Below are 18,374 nucleotides of genomic sequence, written 5' to 3' on the forward strand. Positions count from 1 at the left end.
GTTGCCAGTGGTTACAGTGTATCATTATCGCTCACTGACTGGTTGCCAGTGATTACAGTGTATCATTATCGCTCACTGACTGGTTGCCAGTGGTTACAGTGTACCATTACCGCTCACTGACTGGTTGCCAGTGGTTACAGTGTATCATTATCGCTCACTGACTGGTCGCCAAAGGTACAGCACATATTACGGCTCACTGATTAGTTGCTAGAGGTTACAGCACATGATTTCTGCTTGTTGATTGGTTGCTAGAGATTACTGTGGATATGACCTCAGGAGGGCATGACATACATATCAATGCCCCCGTCCACCGCTATTTACATATGAATTCCGGTAATTTACATGTAAATCATCTGTACACCACAATAGGGCAGAGCTTTAGTAGCAGCACTTCACACTGAGATATCGGGACACAGCACGGGACTAAAACCTCAAGGGACAAGGGAATTTAAAGCAGGATATTTGATTTGGCAAGTGTGAGGCAGCTGCTTTGGGCCCCACAACAATGGCAGGGCCCAGGGCAGCTGCCCCTTTTGCCCTGCCTTAAAAACAGCCCTGCGTCTACGGACAGCTCTACGTGTAGGTTTGGCTCCAGGTCCTTCCTCATCGTTAGCTAGAACAAATCGAATTGTCCGATCTTAGATCTACCACCAACTATCTAAGTGCAACAGCCTCCTGATTGGATCCTGGGTCATTTAGACGTGTCCTCCTGCTCTACCCAACGCACATTGCACAATCAATATTAATATATCAGATTTCTACCGCAACATCCCCTCCAAATTGATCCTGGGTTGTGTAGACGTGAGACGTGTCCTCCTACCTCTAAAGAAGGATGTCCCCCAGTCCAGATCTTTCATTATTGTTAGCCGATAGCTCAATCTTAGATCTACCATCAACTATCGGCTAACAATAACGAAATATATGGACTGGGGGGGGGGGGTAAACCTACTCATACAGCATAGACTTTACAACCCGATTCTACAATCTCCTTTAGACGTAGGAGGAGGACACGTCTAAACAACCAGGAATCAAACCAAGGAGGCTGTTGTCACTAGTTAGTTGATAGATCTAAGATTGGACAACCAGATTGTTCTAGCTAACGATAACGAAATGCCTGGAGCTAAACCCACACGTACAGCTGTCCATAGTCCTTATGATTCCGATTGTACAATCTCCTTTAGATATAGGAAGGAGGACATACCTGAAAGACCAAAAATCGAATCAGAGACGTTGTTGTCATTAGATAGTTGATAGTAGATCTAAGATTAGACATGTCTAGTGGCAGCAGCCTCCTTGGTTTGATTCCAGGTTGTTTAGACGTTTCCTCCCCCTACATCTAAAGAAGATTGTACAATCGGGACATAACGTCTACAGACAGGTCTACGTGGAGGTTTGGCTCCAGGTCTTTCATCTTATCAATGGCTAGAACAATCTAATTGTCCGATCTTAGATCTACCACCAACTATCTAAGTGCATCTAACAGCCTCCTGATTGGATCCTGGGTCATTTAGACGTGTCCTCCTGCTCTACCCAACGCACATTGCACAATCAATATTGTAATGTCTATGGACAGGTGTAGGTTTAGCTCCAGTTTTTTTTATTATTATCATCACCTAGAACAATCTGTTTTCCCAATCTGAGATCTTCCACTAGATTTCTACCGCAACATCCTCTCCAAATTGATCCCGGGTTGTGTAGATGTGTCCTCCTACCTCTAAAAAGGAGATTGTACAATCAGACTGTGATGTCTATGGTCAGCTGTATGTGTCGGTTTAGCTCCAGAACGTCTGTTATCGTTAGATCTAAGATTGGACAATCGGCTAACGATAACAGAAGATCTGGAGCTAAACCCACATGTACAGCTGTCCATAGACGTTACGACCTGATTGTACAATCTCCTTTAGATATAGGAGGGGAGGACATACCTGAGTGACCCAGAATCAAAATCAGAGAGGCTGTTGCCCTTATGATAGTTGATGGTAGATCTAAGATTGGACAACCAGCTATCAACTATCAGCCATCAACTATCAGCCATCAACTATCAGCCATCAACTATCTAAGGGCAACAGCCTCTCTGATTTTGATTCTGGGTCATTCAGGTATGTCCTCCCTCCTATATCTAAAGAAGATAGATGTTACATCCCGATTGTACAATCTCCTTTAGATATAGGAGGGGAGGACATACCTGAGTGACCCAGAATCAAAATCGGAGAGGCTGTTGCCCTTAGATAGTTGATGGTAGATCTAAGATTGGACAACCAGCTATCTAAGGGCAACAGCCTCTCCGATTTTGATTCTGGGTCACTCAGTTATGTCCTCCTATATCTAAAAGGAGATTGTACAATCGGCCTGTAACGTCTATGGACAGCTGTGCGTGTAGGTTTAGCTCCAGATCTTTCGTTATCGTTAGCTGATTGTCCAATCTTGGATCTACCAACGATAACGAAAGATCTGGAGCTAAACCTACATGCACAGCTTTCCATAGACGTTACGGCCCGATTGTACAATCTCCTTTAGATATAGGAGGGAGGACATAACTGAGTGACCCAGAATCAAAATCAGAGAGGCTGTTGCCCTTAGTTGATGGTAGATCTAAGATTGGACAACCGATCTGCTTTAGATATAGGAGCACATACCTGAGTGACTCAGGATCAAATCAGAGAGGCTGTTGCCCTTAGATAGTTGATTGTCCAATCTTAGATCTACCATCAACGAACAATAACGTAAGATGTGGAGCTAAACCTACACGTACAGCTGTCCATAGACGTTACACCCCGATTGTACAATCTCCTTTAGATATAGGAGGGGAGGACATACCTGAGTGACCCAGAATCAAATCAGAGAGGCTGTTGCCCTTAGATAGTTGATGGTAGATCTAAGATTGGACAACCGATCTGCTTCAGATATAGGAGCACATACCTGAGTGACCCAGAATCAAATCAGAGAGGATGTTGCCCTTAGATAGTTGATTATCCAATCTTAGATCTACCATCAACTAACGATAATGAAAGATCTGGAGCTAAACGTACACCTGTCCATAGACTTTACAATCTGACTTAGACGTAGTGGGAGGACACAACTGAATGACCCCGGAATTTAGCCGGGGTGCTGTTGGACTAAATAGTTGACGGTAGATCGAAGATTGGACAATTAGCTACCACCAAAGGGCAACAACCCTCTCTGATTCGATCCTGGGTCGTGTCCTCCTGTTTTAACCTAAAGCACTTTGTACAATTAATATTGTATCGTGTATGGACAGCTGTGTGTAGGTTTAGTCCCCCCCAGGTAGTCCAAGCCTTTCGTTCTTCGTTACCAGAACCCCACTCCGTATCAAGGAACTCCAAAATGCACGTGAACAGGTTAACCTCAAAACAATCCTGAATCTTAGAGGGGGACTTACCGGTCGGGTAGGTAGGGAGGTCCTAGACGGTGGAGTGATCTCCTCGGTGGGGATCCATGGTGTGCAATGCTCGGTTCACCTCCCAGCAATCACTTTGTGTTGAAGTTTCTCCAGCCTCCAAATGAGGACAGAGGAGGGAGGGAGGGGAAGGGGGGGGGGGAGGCTGCTGGCTCCTATTATCTTCTGCTGTCACACAAAAGCCAATGGGGAAGGACGGCCCGGGTGACCGGCCAAGGCGGCAGGTGACAGAGCTTTTACGTCAAGGTGATCGGTCCGGGTTGGGGACCGGCATGGCGCGCCGCAGTCCGATCCTGATGGAAGCTGCGAATGGGATCAATCATAGTCTGCTGCAGAGGGACATGACACGGTACGGGAGCGCTGCGAGGACGGCGGTGGATCTGCGAGGACGGCGGTGGATCTGCGAGGACGGTCGTGGGGGGGGGAATCTGCGAGGACGGGCGCACGGGCGGGCGGGCGGGCTGCAACGTTCAGCCTTTAAGAGCCGATGTTATGAAGCAACCAGGAAGGGGACGGAGCTCTTAAAGGGGAACTAATGTCCTTTCACTGCGCTCAGCCACCCGAGGGACGATGTCTCGCAAATCCTCTCCTTCTATCCAACGAAACTCAATTCTGCAAAGCTGATCGATTTCAGCTGGACGAACGCACACACACACACACACACACGCTATGCAATCTGATTGTACAAATCTCCTTTTAGATTTACTAAAATGATGTCGTGCATGGACAAACGAATCGATGTGATCGCAAAGTGCATGGCGCATTCATCTTCTGATGGTCGTTTTTTGTTCCGGGACAGTAAATCGATCGACAATATGATTGTATAGAAAAATCGCTCTGTGTATGGCTGCCAAGTTTTTTTTTTTGTTTGTTTTTTGTTTTTTTGCTACAGTGCACATGTACTGCAGTCGCCGGACCAGCACAGACAGTGCACGGGTGGAGGAACTGGACCAGCACAGACAGAGGAGGGGTGGAGGAGCTGGACCAGCACAGACAGTGCACGGGTGGAGGAGCTGGGCCAGCACAGACAGTGCACGGGTGGAGGAGCTGGGCCAGCACAGACAGTTCACGGGTGGAGGAGCTGGGCCAGCACAGACAGTTCACGGGTGGAGGAGCTGGGCCAGCACAGACAGTGGAGGGGTGGAGGAGCTGGGCCAGCACAGACAGTGGAGGGGTGGAGGAGCTGGACCAGCACAGACAGTGGTCAGGGGAGGGGTGGATGAGCTGGACCAGCACAGACAGTGGAGGGGTGGAGGAGCTGGACCAGCACAGACAGTGCACAGGTGGAGGAACTGGACCAGCACAGACAGTGCACAGGTGGAGGAACTGGACCAGCACAGACAGTGGAAGGGTGGAGGAGCTGGACCAGCACAGACAGGGGAAGGGTGGAGGAGCTGGACCAGCACAGACAGTGGAAGGGTGGAGGAGCTGGACCAGCACAGACAGTGGAAGGGTGGAGGAGCTGGACCAGCACAGACAGTGGTGAGGGGAGGGGTGGAGGAGCTGGACCAGCACTGACCGTGGAGGGGTAGAGGAGCTGCGCTAACACAGACAGAGGGGAGGGGTGGAGGAGCTGGGCCAACACATTACAATCTGGTTGTACAATCCTCTTTTAAAGAGATTGTACAACCAGGACCAGCAAAGACAGTGGTGGGTGGTGGAGGAGCTGGGCAAACACGGGCAGTGACGAGGGGAGGGGTGGAGGAGCTGGGCCAGCACGGACGGCAGCGAGGGGAGAGGTGCAGGAGCTGGGCCAACACAGACAGTGATGAGCGGAGGGGTGGAGGAGCTGGGCCAGTACGGACAGTGGTAAGAGGAGGGGTGGAGGAGCTGGGCCAGCACAGACAGTGGTAAGAGGAGGGGTGGAGGAGCTGGGCCAACACAGACAGTGATGAGCGGGAGGGGTGGAGGAGCTGGGCCAGCACGGACAGTGGTAAGAGGAGGGACGGAGGAGCTGGGCCAGTACAGACAGTGGTAAGAGGAGGGGTGGAGGAGCTGGGCCAGCACAGACGGTGGTAGGAGGAGGGGTGGAGGAGCTGGGCCAGCACGGACAGTGGTGAGGGGAGGGGTGGAGGAGCTGGGCCAGCACATACACATTACAATTTGGTAGTACAAACCTGTTTAAAGAGCCCCTGTCACCAGAAAAGACATTTCAACGACAATCTCCCGGTGGGATTCTATGAGGATTTAACGGCAATTATTTACCAGTAAAATCCTCCCATGTGTGGACATCTAATGACCCGAGGCTGTCGCTGGGTGCCGCCATCTTGGATGTGATGTCAGCAGACTCAGACCTGTTATTCTAGTGACCCCCTATGATATTCCTCCTTCACTCTCCCCCAACATGCAACATAACAGGTTATATAAGGGGAAGGGGTGGAGGAGCTGGATCAGCACAGACAGTGGTGAGGGGAGGATCTGGGCCAGGAACGACAGAGGGGACGGGAGGGAGAAGGAGGTGGGTCAGTACAGACAGTGGTAAGAGGAGAAGTGGAGGAGCTGGGCCAGCACAGACAGTGCTAAGAGGAGGGGTGGAGGAGCTGGGCCAGCACAGACAGTGGGGAAGGTAGGGGCAGATAAGATGGGCCAGCACAGACAGTGGTAAGGAGAGTTGAGGAGGAGTTGGGTCAGCACAGTCAGTGGTGAGGGGCAGAGGAGCTGGGCCAGCACAGACAGTGGTAAGAGGAAGGGTGGAGGAGCTAGGTCAGTACAGTCAGTGGTAAGAGGAGGGCTGGAGGAGCTAGGCCAGCATAGACAGTGGTAAGAGTAGGGTTGGAGGAGCTGGGCCAGCATAGACAGTGGTAAGAGTAGGGGTGGAGGAGCTGGGCCAGCATAGACAGTGGTAAGAGGAGGGGTGGAGGAGCTGGGTCAGCACAGACAGTGGTAAGAGGAGCAGTGGAGGAGCTGGGTCAGCACAGACAGTGGTAAGAGGAGGGGTGGAGGAGCTGAGCCAGCACAGACAGTGGTAAGAGGAGGGGTGGAGGAGCTGGGCCAGCACAGACAGTGGTAAGAGGAGGGTAGGAGGAGCTGAGCCAGCACAGGCAGTGGTAAGAGGAGGGGTGGAGGAGCTGGGTCAGCACAGGCAGTGGTAAGAGGAGGGGTGGAGGAGCTGGGTCAGCACAGACAGTGGTAAGAGGAGGGCTGGAGGAGCTGGGCCAGCAGAGGCAGCGGTGAGGAGAGGGCTGGAGGAGCTGGGCCAGAACAAACAGTGCTATGAGGAGGGGTGGAGGAGCTGGGCCAGCACAGACAGTGGTAAGAGGAGGGGTGGAGGAGCTGGGTCAGCACAGACAGTGGTAAGAGGAGGGGTGGAGGAGCTGGGCCAGCACAGACAGTGGTAAGAGGGTTGGAGGAGCTGGGCCAGCACAGACAGTGGTAAGAGGAGGGCTGGAGGAGCTGGGCCAGCACAGACAGTGGTAAGAGGAGGGGTGGAGGAGCTGGGCCAGCACGGACGGCAGCGAGGGGAGAGGTGCAGGAGCTGGGCCAATACAGACAGTGATGAGCGGGAGGGGTGGAGGAGCTGGGCCAGCAAAGATGGTGGTAGGAGGAGGGGTGGAGGAGCTGGGCCAGTACAGACAGTGGTAGGAGGAGGGGTGGAGGAGCTGGGCTGGGAGAGACAATGGTGAGGTGAGTTGTGGAGGAGCTGGGCCAGCACAGACAGTGGGGAAGGTAGGGTCAGAGGAGCTGGGCCAGCACAGACAGTGGCGATGGGAGGGGCAGAGGAGCTGGGCCAGTACAGACAGTGGTAAGAGGGGTGGAGGAGCTGGGCCAGCACATACAGTGGTAAGAGGAGGGGTGGAGGAGCTGGGCCAGCACAGGCAGTGGTGAGGGGAGCAGTGGGGCAGATGGGCCAGCACAGGCAGGGATTAGGGGAGGGGTGGAGGAGCTGGGCCAGCACAGACAGTGGTAAGGAGAGTTGGGGAGAAGTTTGGTCAGCACAGACAGTGGTAAGAGGAGGGGTGGAGGAGCTGGGCCAGCACAGGCAGTGGTAAGAGGAGGGGTGGAGGAGCTGGGCCAGCACAGACAGTGGTAAGAGGAGGGGTGGAGGAGCTGGGTCAGTACAGACAGTGGCGAGGGGAGGGGTGGAGGAGCTGGGTCAGCACAGACAGTGGTAAGAGGAGGGGTGGAGGAGCTGGGCCAGCACAGACAGTGGTAAGAGGAGGGGTGGAGGAGCTGGGTCAGTACAGACAGTGGCGAGGGGAGGGGTGGAGGAGCTGGGTCAGTACAGACAGTGGCGAGGGGAGGGGTGGAGGAGCTGGGTCAGCACAGACAGTGGTAAGAGGAGGGGTGGAGGAGCTGGGCCCGCTCAGACAGTGGTAAGAGGAGAGGTGGAAGAGCTGGGCCAGCACAGACAGTGGTAAGAGGAGGGGTGGAGGAGCTGGGCCAGCACAGACAGTGATGAGCGGGAGGGGTGGAGGAGCTGGGCCAGCAAAGATGGTGGTAGGAGGAGGGGTGGAGGAGCTGGGCCAGTACAGACAGTGGTAAGAGGAGGGCTGGAGGAGCTGGGCCAGCACAGACAGTGGTAAGAGGAGGGGTGGAGGAGCTGGGCCAGTACAGACAGTGGTAGGAGGAGGGGTGGAGGAGCTGGGCCAGCACAGGCAGTGGTGAGGGGAGCAGTGGGGGAGATGGGCCAGCACAGGCAGGGATTAGGGGAGGGGTGGAGGAGCTGGGCCAGCACAGACAGTGGTAAGGAGAGTTGGGGAGAAGTTTGGTCAGCACAGACAGTGGTAAGAGGAGGGGTGGAGGAGCTGGGCCAGCACAGACAGTGGTAAGAGGAAGGGTGGAGGAGCTGGGCCAGCACAGACAGTGGTAAGAGGAGGGGTGGAGGAGCTGGGCCAGCACAGGCAGTGGTAAGAGGAGGGGTGGAGGAGCTGGGCCAGCACAGACAGTGGTAAGAGGAGGGGTGGAGGAGCTGGGCCAGCACAGGCAGTGGTAAGAGGAGGGGTGGAGGAGCTGGGCCAGCACAGACAGTGGTAAGAGGAGGGGTGGAGGAGCTGGGCCAGCACAGACAGTGGTAAGAGGAGGGGTGGAGGAGCTGGGCCAGCACAGGCAGTGGTAAGAGGAGGGGTGGAGGAGCTGGGCCAGCACAGACAGTGGTAAGAGGAGGGGTGGAGGAGCTGGGCCAGCACAGACAGTGGTAAGAGGAGGGGTGGAGGAGCTGGGCCAGCACAGGCAGTGGTAAGAGGAGGGGTGGAGGAGCTGGGTCAGCACAGACAGTGGTTAGAGGAGGGCTGGAGGAGCTGGGCCAGCAAAGACAGTGGTGAGGGGAGGGGTGGAGGACACTTCTGGACTACATGCACCCCTCCAGTGTCCCATCATTGGGCCGGTGTCCTGATATATATCCGGTGATATTGGGGTAACATGCCAATTGTTTCGGGGCGGTTGTAGTCTCCACCAGCGGTGCATCTGGCGGGGTGACAAGACAGCAGAAAAATTGGAAGACAGTTGTCACCTCCAACAGGAAGTGCCTGAATAAGGATGACCATGGCAGGATCACCAGGGACGGAATGACTGAAGATCACCTCTGTAATGAGGTTGTTATGACTTATATGAGAAGGGAGGACTGAGGGTTGGATGAGGTTGTGGACACCGGTGCCCCCTGGTGGTCAGATCCTTCCCGTATGTCTGATGTCCATGGGCAATATTAGAGTTTCTGGAGGTAGATCACATGTCCACCTCAATGGCAGCCATTGGGCCCCTGGGCGGGTCTGTTTGCTCGGCTGATATGTAAAAACAAATAATGGAAATAAAGAATGCCAGAGAAAGGAGGGGGCGGCCCCGGAAACACAGAAATGGTCTCGGGTTTGTCTGATTGAACTTGGAATGTATGTGTTGGGTACACACCACACACCAAGGGATCCGCTTTCACGAGGCCAGAAATCCAAGAGAGAGAAAAGGAAATCTGAAATGTAAGAAGAAGAGGCCATCCGGTGCCCCCGGAGGGTTCAGAGAACCGGAGATGGGGACAAGGTGTTGCTCAATGACATTCCACCCTGGATCATGTGATATGGGGCATTATCTCCAATGGGGGCTTGGAAGAGCCAATCCAAACCAGAGTTCCTCCAGATGGGGGGGGTTCTTTGAGCTGTGGCCGATTGACCTCTCATCTGACGGTGCCCGCCTTGTCCTAGGGCCACTTGGTGCCCGTGCTAAATTCAACATACTAATATATATATATATTTTCCCTTTTCTTAATAAATACATATATATATATATATATAGGGGTATAAGCAGCCTGAATAATACAGTGAAACAGGAATATATCTCTCTTTCTATATATATATATATATATATATATAGTTATATTCTTGTTCCACTGTACTATTCAGGCTGCTTATACCCCTTTATTTACATTTTTATTGTAGAGCAGCCTGAATAACAATAATAAAAATTAAAAAATAAATAAGTAAAAGCCATAAATATAATATATATAATATAAAATAAATATAAAATTAAAAATATTATATTTAAGGTTTTTATTATTTTATTACCAATGTTATCATTGGCAATAAAAAAAACATAAAGATAATATATATATAATATAAAATAAATAAAAAAAGTGCGGGTGTAATTCTCAGTGATGCCTGTAGATGGCGTGTTGAGTGTTGAGCTGGTGACGTCACTGACAATTCAGCGTCTAAAGAAAGAGAGCACGTTATTATAACCGCCGGTGTCTTGTCATATAACGTCCTCCATCGGATAGTGTCCGCTGCGCATGCGCAGTACACAGCAACACAGATTCCGAAAATTGCGGAGGATGAACGGCGCCTGCGCCCTGAGTCCAGGTTCTATCCCCACCATCCAAGTGGACATAGAGTTAGAATAAAAAAGAGCCGAGCGCAGCAAGGCCGAGCCCGAAGCGTGGCGAGCGAAGCTCGCCCGCGAGGGGCCCTCTAATATTCACAACCCTATGTCCGCTTGGATGGTGGGGCTACCACCTCCTCTCACGGCGCAGGCGCCGTTCAGCTTTGGAGATTTTCCGAAGCTTCTTCTGCTCCGTACTGTGCATGCGCAGTACGGCCCGGACACTATTTGATGGCAGGACACTATATGGCCGAACACCGGGAGCTGTGGCACGTGGCTGTAATGCTCCCAATATGGGCGGGGCTGTGTTGGGGTGCCTGTGTCCAGGAGTTCGAACCTGCCCTGTGCTATGTCATATGGTTGTCTCAGCAATATGTTGGCTCCACGAGGACCATGAAGTCCCAAGTCATATGGGGCCAATGGCATGGGCCTAACTGCCCGAAACAAAGCCATGATGTTAGAGGCCTGTGAATAGCTGATGCAAGGCAGCCTGGATAGTGCAGTGATGCACAGCCCTTTTTTTTTTTTTCGATCTTCTTAAAAAAAGAAATAAAAAATATATATATATATTTATATTGCTCTACAATAAAAATGGAAATAAACTTAATAAAAATAAAATAAATAAATATAATATAAAAATAAATAAAAAATATTATGTTTATAGAAAAGAAATAGAAAATAAAAAATATTATGTTTAAGGTTTTATTTATTATTTTATACCCCTTTATTTATATTTTTATTGTACAGCAGCCTAAATAATAATAAATAATAAAAATTAACAAAAATAATAAATAAAAAACATAAATGTAATATATAATATAACATAAATTGAAAATAAAAAATATTATGTTTAAGCTTTTTATTATTTTATTATATATAATATAAAATAAATAAAGGTTTCCCTACAATATCTAAATCAGAGTGACAGGTTTAAGGATTTGATTTATTATTTTATACCCCTTTATTTACATTTTTATTTCTATATTTACTATTACATTTATTTATTTTATGCACTTTTATTTATATTTGTTTTTATATGTGAGTGATTATTTTATTTACACACACCTTTATTTGTTTTATATTTAATCCATTTTCTTTTTTTGTGTTTTAGACACCTTTTATTTATTACAATTTTTTTAAACGTGTTAAAGTTTTTTACGTAAACACACAAAAAGAAAATGATAACATTGACAATAAACAAAAAGTTACATCACATATTCACAATTGTTTTAAAAAAGGATTGCAGCATAATATATGTAAAAAAACATGTAATAATTGCAGTTATTTGTGAGGAAGAAATTTGATAATTATTTATCGCTATTTTTTATTTATTAAGTATATATTATTATATATATATATGTATGTGTATGTGTGTGTGTGTTATATATATATATATATATATATATATATATATATATATATATGTGTGTGTGTGTTTTTTATTTATTTTATACCCATTTATTTTCATTTTTAGATTTACTCATTATTATATTTATTATTTGTATGTGATTGTTTTATTTACAAACCCTTATTTTTTTAAATTTAAACTTTTTGCTTTTTTTCTGTTAAGACACCCTTATTTATTTTTATTTTTTGAAACGTGTTTAAGTTTTTTCCATCAACATATAAAAAAAGAACATTTTAGCAATAAACAAAAAGTTACTGAATTTGCATAGAAAGCACGTAGAAGTAGAATACTCAGAAGGTATTTGACTATTATCAATCGCTCACCCTTATTTCTTGTTGTTCATTATTTTGTACACCTTTTTTATAGTTATTTTTATATTTATTAACTGCTTTAGCTATTACTTTTTTTTATACACCCCTATTTATTATGTTATATATTTATTCATGAAATGTATTCCTAAATATATATTTTCTTAACACTTTTATAAACCCTTATTTATATTCTTTTTTTAATTATTAACCAAATTTTTTTTTATACACACTTGATTATTTTATATTGCTTGTATTTGTTTATATTAATTGAACCTATTTTTATGCACTCTTATTTATATATATTTTTATATGTGATTGTTTTATTTACACACCCTTATTTTTAGATTTAATCCTTTTATTTATTATTTTTTGAAGCGCGATCACGTTTTTTCCATAAACACACAAAAAGAAAATGATAACATTGCCAATAAACAAATAGATACTAAATTTGCATAGAAAGCACAAAGTAGAGCACCCAGGGGGTATTTGGCTATTGTCAATATTTATTTTTATTCACTATTTTATACCCCCGTATTTATAGTTATTTTTATATTTATTAACTATTTTAACTATTATTACTTTTTTTATACACCCTTATTTATTATATTATATATTTATTCACAAAATGTTTATATATATATATATATATTTTTTTTACTTTTTTATATTATTATTAATAAAGTATATACATGTTTTAATCGCACTTTGGTGTTGGTGGTCTTCTAAAGTCCCATTCAGGGGGGTGGGGGCCGGGGGTTTCTTTCTGATGTGGGCAGATGTGGACATTACAGTGGGGGAGATGGGGGGAGATGTGGATATTGCAGTGGGGGGGGGGGGGGGAGATGTGGATATTGCAGTGGGGGGGGGGAGATGTGGATATTGCAGTGGGGGAGGGGGATGTGGATATTGCAGTGGGGGGGAGATGTGGATATTGCAGTGGGGGGGAGATGTGGATATTGTAGGCAAGATCCTAAATTTGAGAAATATGAGGAGAACGTCAAATAAGGGACGTGGTTCCGGTCGTGGTGCTGCTGGTGGAAAAGGGTGGTGCCGGAGTAACAGAACGTCCTCTTTTGAAGTGTTGTCGTCAGTACGTTGAAACGTCACTACGTTCGTGTTTGTTGCCTAAAAAGTCAGATCGTGTGTGTGCAATACAAAGTTACGGCCAACGCCCTTTGTACAAAAGTCCACGGTAAAGTTTGTACAAAGTCCGATTGTGTGTATGAGGCTTTAGACTACTTTCACACTGTAGCCGTTTCGCGTTAGCGGTAAAGCGTCGCTAATTTTAGCGCCCATTTTCCGTGGTTTTAGCAGCACCTTTCAGCTGCTAGTTTTTGGCCCCACTAGCGGCCAAAGAAAGGGTTAAAAGCACCCATGTAGTGGTGCTTTGGCAGCGCTGCCCATTCATTTCAATGGGCAGGGAGTTTTGGAAGCGGTGTATTCAGCGCTCTCAAACTGCCCCAAAGATGCTGCTTGCAGGACTTTTCAGAACGTCCCGCAAGCGCACCGCCCCGGTGTGAAAAGTCACACTGAAATGAATAGGGATGAGGTTTTCAGGCATTAGAGGCAATTTCTAGCGCTAAAACACTTGAAAAACGCCTCGGTGTGAAAGCAGCCTAACTGATGCTGACACCACCAGTGACACTAATACAGTGATCAGTGCTAATAATATACACTATCACTGTACTAATGACACTGGTTGGGAAAGGGGTTAACATCAGGGGTGATCAAAAGTTTAACTGTGCTTAACATTGGTTACTGTATGTACAATGTGCTGATTTTTACTAAGTAATCTTCCGTTTTTTATTCCCTACTTTACAGGGAGAAAAAAAGTGTCACATTGCCGCTGTCTGTAGAGAGCTCTGTGTTGTTGCTCTCGTCTGTCATTCGCTCAGCCGATCAGCGGGTCCCGGACATAAATCATTGGCTGGGACCCACGGCTTGGCTTGTGCTGCAGTGAATGACAGCTCGGGTTTCTGGGTGCGCACGCATGCGCGAGAGCGGACCCGGAAGAAAGCCCCGATGTACAGGTACTTCACGATGCCTGCCCCCCACAGTATAGTTACTGCCGCAGGTTGACAAGAGGTTAAAGGCCTCATTCACATGAGCATACCTATGCTAAGGGCCATCCCTATGCCTGCATGGGGTACCCAAGTGTTTCATGCCTCTGGGTGCAAGCAGTATGGTTTGTCTACTGGGACTCAGTGCCTGCACAGACGTTCAGAGACATGCCCCCGCACAACTGCCAAGTGGCGACCAGCGGCTATATCCATGCAGCTACTGCGTCCCAATAGACATAAATGGATGCGGGCAAAGATGGTCCTTCATACAGAGGTGTGAATAGCTGAGGCCTAAGAGTAGGGTGGCTACCTGTCCGGGATTCACCCGGACAGCCCGGGTTTTGAATCCTGCGTCCAGGTTTCAGTCCATTTGAAACCTGGACACATTATTCAGACAGGAATGTGGCTCAGAACAAGGCTTGATTGGAGGGTGAGGGGGCACGATGTTAGAAAAAGTCCTGCAAGCAGCATCTTTGGGGCGGTTTAGGGGTGCTGTATACGAAGGCTCCCAGACCGCCCCTGCCCATTGGAATGAATGGGCAGCGCTTCCGAAATGGCTGCAACACGGGGGGGGGGCGCTTTTAACCCCTTTTTAGCCCCTTTACCTCTAACGCTCGGGCGGCTGCAGTGTGAAAGCACCCTAAAACAAAAACACAAAATGTACTGCGCGCTGCTACAGTGTTCGGGTTCGGCTTGGAAAAAAAAGTGGCGACTTTACCTGAGAGCTCATTCACACTGTATGCATTTTCTGCACTTTATCAGCACCGATCACCACACAGGACCATAGAAAACCCTTGTTATCTCTGTGCCCTGTTCACACCACAAAGCTGCCTTGGAGCATGTTTCCCGCAATGCACCAGAGCTCACATGAAGTCGCATTGCAGCTCCGCCTCCGCATACCAATGAGTGAAGGGCCAGTCCACACCACGGAATCGCACAACAACGCACTGAGCATTCCTTTGCGATTCACGTGCGGTGTGCGATTGTAGCCTATTCATTTCAAATGGACTGAGTCGCACCGAACTGCAGCAAAAGCAAGTGCATGCACTCCTTTAAGGGAAACGCACAGCGACCCGGATAGCATAGTACTTCTGTACCGTGTGGTCTGGTGCAGGAAAGTGCCCTGCGTGTGCCATCTGCATTTGTTGACGTAACATTAACACCGCGCTGCAAATCGCAACGGCAGTGCATTTTGAACGCGGTGCAGGAAACGTGGGGCTTCCAACCCTGCATTCTGGTGTGAACTCCGGTTGCCAAGGAAGGTTGCTCCGCAGGTTGCCTTTTTATATGTAATCCTTTTTCTTTTTTTTTTGTGTTTAGACACCTTGATTTATTTTTACTTTTTGAAACGTGTTTAATTTTTTTTTACATAAACACACAAAAAGAAAATGATAACATTGGCAATAAACAAAAAGTTACATCACATATTCACAATCTTTTCTGTTTGATTTCATCACATTTATAGGATAATTATTTGTAATATATTTCATTGCAGATTTAAAAAATAAAAATAAAAATGATTGCAGCATAATATATGTAAAAACATGAATAATTGTGTTGTAATAATTGCAGTTATTTGTGAGGAAGAAAAATCGATAATTATTTATCTCTATTTTTTATTTATTATATATTAATCCATGAAATGTATTCCTAAATATATATTAATTTCCAGGTTTGGGAAATTCCTCTTCATGGAAAGCATAAAGCATCTTTGACTTCTAACATAAAATAGTGAATTACTGTACAGTGGCAAAAGCCACGTGCCAATAATAATTTGTTGGTATTTTTTCAGTCTACATGTCTTAGCCCCTGTACACACGGTCGGAGATTTCCACAACCAAATCCGTCGGATTTTGCCCGTCGGATTTAGTCCGTCAGATCTTGTCCAAAACTGTTGCATACACACGGTTGGACAAAGTTGGCGAAAAATCCAATCTTTCAGAACGTGATGACGTAATTTCGTTACGATGGGACTACGTTCAGGCTAGTAGCCAATAGCTTTGATGTAGGAATTTGATCTGAGCATGCGTGGCACTTTGTCCGATCAAAATTCTCTACACATGATTGGAGTATGTCCGATCGGCCCAGTTGGTCGGGAAATATTTCCAACATGTTGGAAAATTGGGTCCGACGGATATCCCGACGGAATCAGTCCGATGCAGACCACACACAGTCGGATTATCTGATGACACGGTCCGATAGGACACATTCCGATGGATTCTCCGACCGTGTGTACAAGGGCTAAGCCTAGGAAAAGTGAAAGCATTTTACCAATCTAAAAACTTGGGATGTGTTGATTCAGAATAAAGCATACTATACTATTTGTATTTACTGATTGTTGGAATAAAGGAATTTATTAACATGTTAAATGTTCCACACAAAAAAGACCCGTTCCATACAAGAACAGTTTTGAAAAAAAAAAAAGTCAGTTCTTTATTTTTTTTTATTTGTTGGGGGGGGGGGGGGGGGGAAGTATAAACAGCAATACTTGCCACTCTCACTTTTAGAAAATCAGAACCATACAGAACATTTTTTGATAAACAAAATATGACAAACTAACAATACTGAAATACCTGCAAACAGAATAAAATATCAGCTAAGCAAACTAAAAAGGTACAAAAGGGGCACATACTGTATGTGTCCAATAGCCCCTTATTTACAAACCAGACCCCACAAAGGATTTACCAATGACCAGAATAACAAGAGTATGGACCCTCCAGAATAACAAGAGTATGGACCCTCCAGAATAACAAGAGTATGGACCCTCCAGATCAGGAAATCTAGATCTCTAGACATTCACAAAGTAGGTTTCAATAGTGTTCTTTGTGCTTTTGCTCATATCCTCCAATGTAAAACCATAGGTGGGTCTATAGGAGATCTTCCTTAGAACCCTAAAAATTAAAGTTATAAGCAGGACAGCGGTAAATATGAGGATTACCATCGAGTTGATAAGTAAATGTGTTTAGTCAATTAAAGAAAAATGACCAAGACTTTGGAAAAAGTGCATGTCCACCTTTTTAGCAGTTCAAGCTCTGCTCTGGGCATAGTGATTAAAGTGGTTGTATACTCAATTTTTTAAACTTTTACCTACAGGAAAGCCTATAATAAGGCTTACCTGTAGGTTAAAAAAAATATCTCCTAAACCTGTATGGTTTAGGAGATATTCCCCTCAGTATGCGCCGCTGACTGCAGCGGCGCATGCACACAGGGGATTCTCGGCTGAAAGTCCGGCAGTGGCCAGCCTGGCCGGGATGAAATCTCCCGTGCGCATGCGCGGGAGTGACGATATCACGGCTCCGGCCACTCACAGCGCCGGAGCCGCGATACCCGGAAGAAATGCCGAGGGAGCATGTCAGCTCCCTCTGCGTGGATCGGGCCAGATGTCGGGGCCTCGTTCTAAGGTAAGTATTTCATAATGAGCTAGTATGCGGTGCATACTAGCTCATTTATGCCTTTTGCTTTGCAGGTGGTAAAAAAAATAAAAAAATAAATACCGGGTTTACTACCGCTTTAACACTAGAATCACTGGCTTGAATCCAAGTCAGGACACAATGGGGTTTGTTAACCAAAGCTGGAGAGTGCAGTATCAGTCTCGCTTCTGCATAGAGATCAATCAGCTTCCAGGTTTTATTGCCAGAGCTTAATTGAACAAGCTGAAGTTAGAAGCTGATTGGTTTCTATGCAGAAGTGAGCCTGATTTTGCGCACTCCAGCTTTAGTAAATAAACCCCACTGTTTGCAAGTTCTCCCTAAGGTTGTGTGGGATTCTTCCGGGTACTCCGGCTTTCACCAAGGCTCCTCCTTAAATTATGTATGCCTGTGGGTTAGGGACCTTAGATTGTAAGCTTCTTGAGTGCAGGGACTGATGTAAATGTGCTGTGTAAATTGTTGGTGCTATATAAAGACATGAAATAAAAAGCGAATATCCTCAGTGCTCCAAGTTAAAGCGGAACTTATCCCTGAAGGGAAAGTTCCACTTTTTCATCTTTTATCCTTCGTCTACCACATTTGGCACATTATAATTCTTTTTGAGAAGTGGGTACTTAACTTTGATACCCTCGCAGAAGCGATATGAGTAGAAGTTTGCCATCCATCTCTTTGCCTTAAGTGGCTCTTTAAGTGACACTGGGCAACTGGAAGACTGAGAAAACGGTGCATCTGGAAAGTATTCACAGCGCTTCACTTTTTACATATTTTGTTATAGTACAGCCTTTCTCCAAAAATGAAATAAATTCATTATTTTCCTCAAAATTCTACAAACAATACCCCATAAAGTTGTGAAAGAGGTTTGTTTGAAATCTTTGCAAATGTATTAAAAATAAAAAACAAACAAAAAACATAAATATTCACAACCTTTGCTCAATACTTTGGTAAAGC

General features: G+C 46.4%; 2 protein-coding genes and 1 long non-coding RNA gene across 5 annotated transcripts in view; 1 reads left to right on the forward strand and 2 right to left on the reverse strand.

Moving 5' to 3' along the window:
* LOC143958870 (death-associated protein kinase 2-like) overlaps positions 1 to 3,858 on the reverse strand; it is a 146,101-nt gene extending 142,243 nt beyond the window's left edge. For 2 of the 3 annotated variants that reach the window (XM_077467853.1, XM_077467852.1), the window contains exon 1: positions 3,401 to 3,858. The gene's annotated coding sequence lies outside the window, so the exon portion shown is untranslated. The remainder of the gene's footprint in view (positions 1 to 3,400) is intronic. The other variant, XM_077467854.1, reaches the window with a different exon arrangement.
* Positions 1 to 18,374, forward strand: part of LOC143958871 (uncharacterized) — a 47,685-nt gene that overhangs the window by 25,971 nt on the left and 3,340 nt on the right. The gene's annotated exons all lie outside the window — the stretch shown is intronic.
* LOC143958869 (coagulation factor XIII B chain-like) overlaps positions 15,542 to 18,374 on the reverse strand; it is a 143,881-nt gene continuing 141,048 nt past the window's right edge. Inside the window, 1 exon segment of the mRNA XM_077467851.1 lies at positions 15,542 to 16,889. The gene's annotated coding sequence lies outside the window, so the exon portion shown is untranslated.

Source organism: Lithobates pipiens, unplaced genomic scaffold (genome assembly GCF_037356315.1).
Source record: "Lithobates pipiens isolate NorthernLeopardFrog02 unplaced genomic scaffold, aLitPip1_a1.2 Scaffold_62, whole genome shotgun sequence".
Lineage (NCBI taxonomy): Eukaryota > Metazoa > Chordata > Amphibia > Anura > Ranidae > Lithobates > Lithobates pipiens.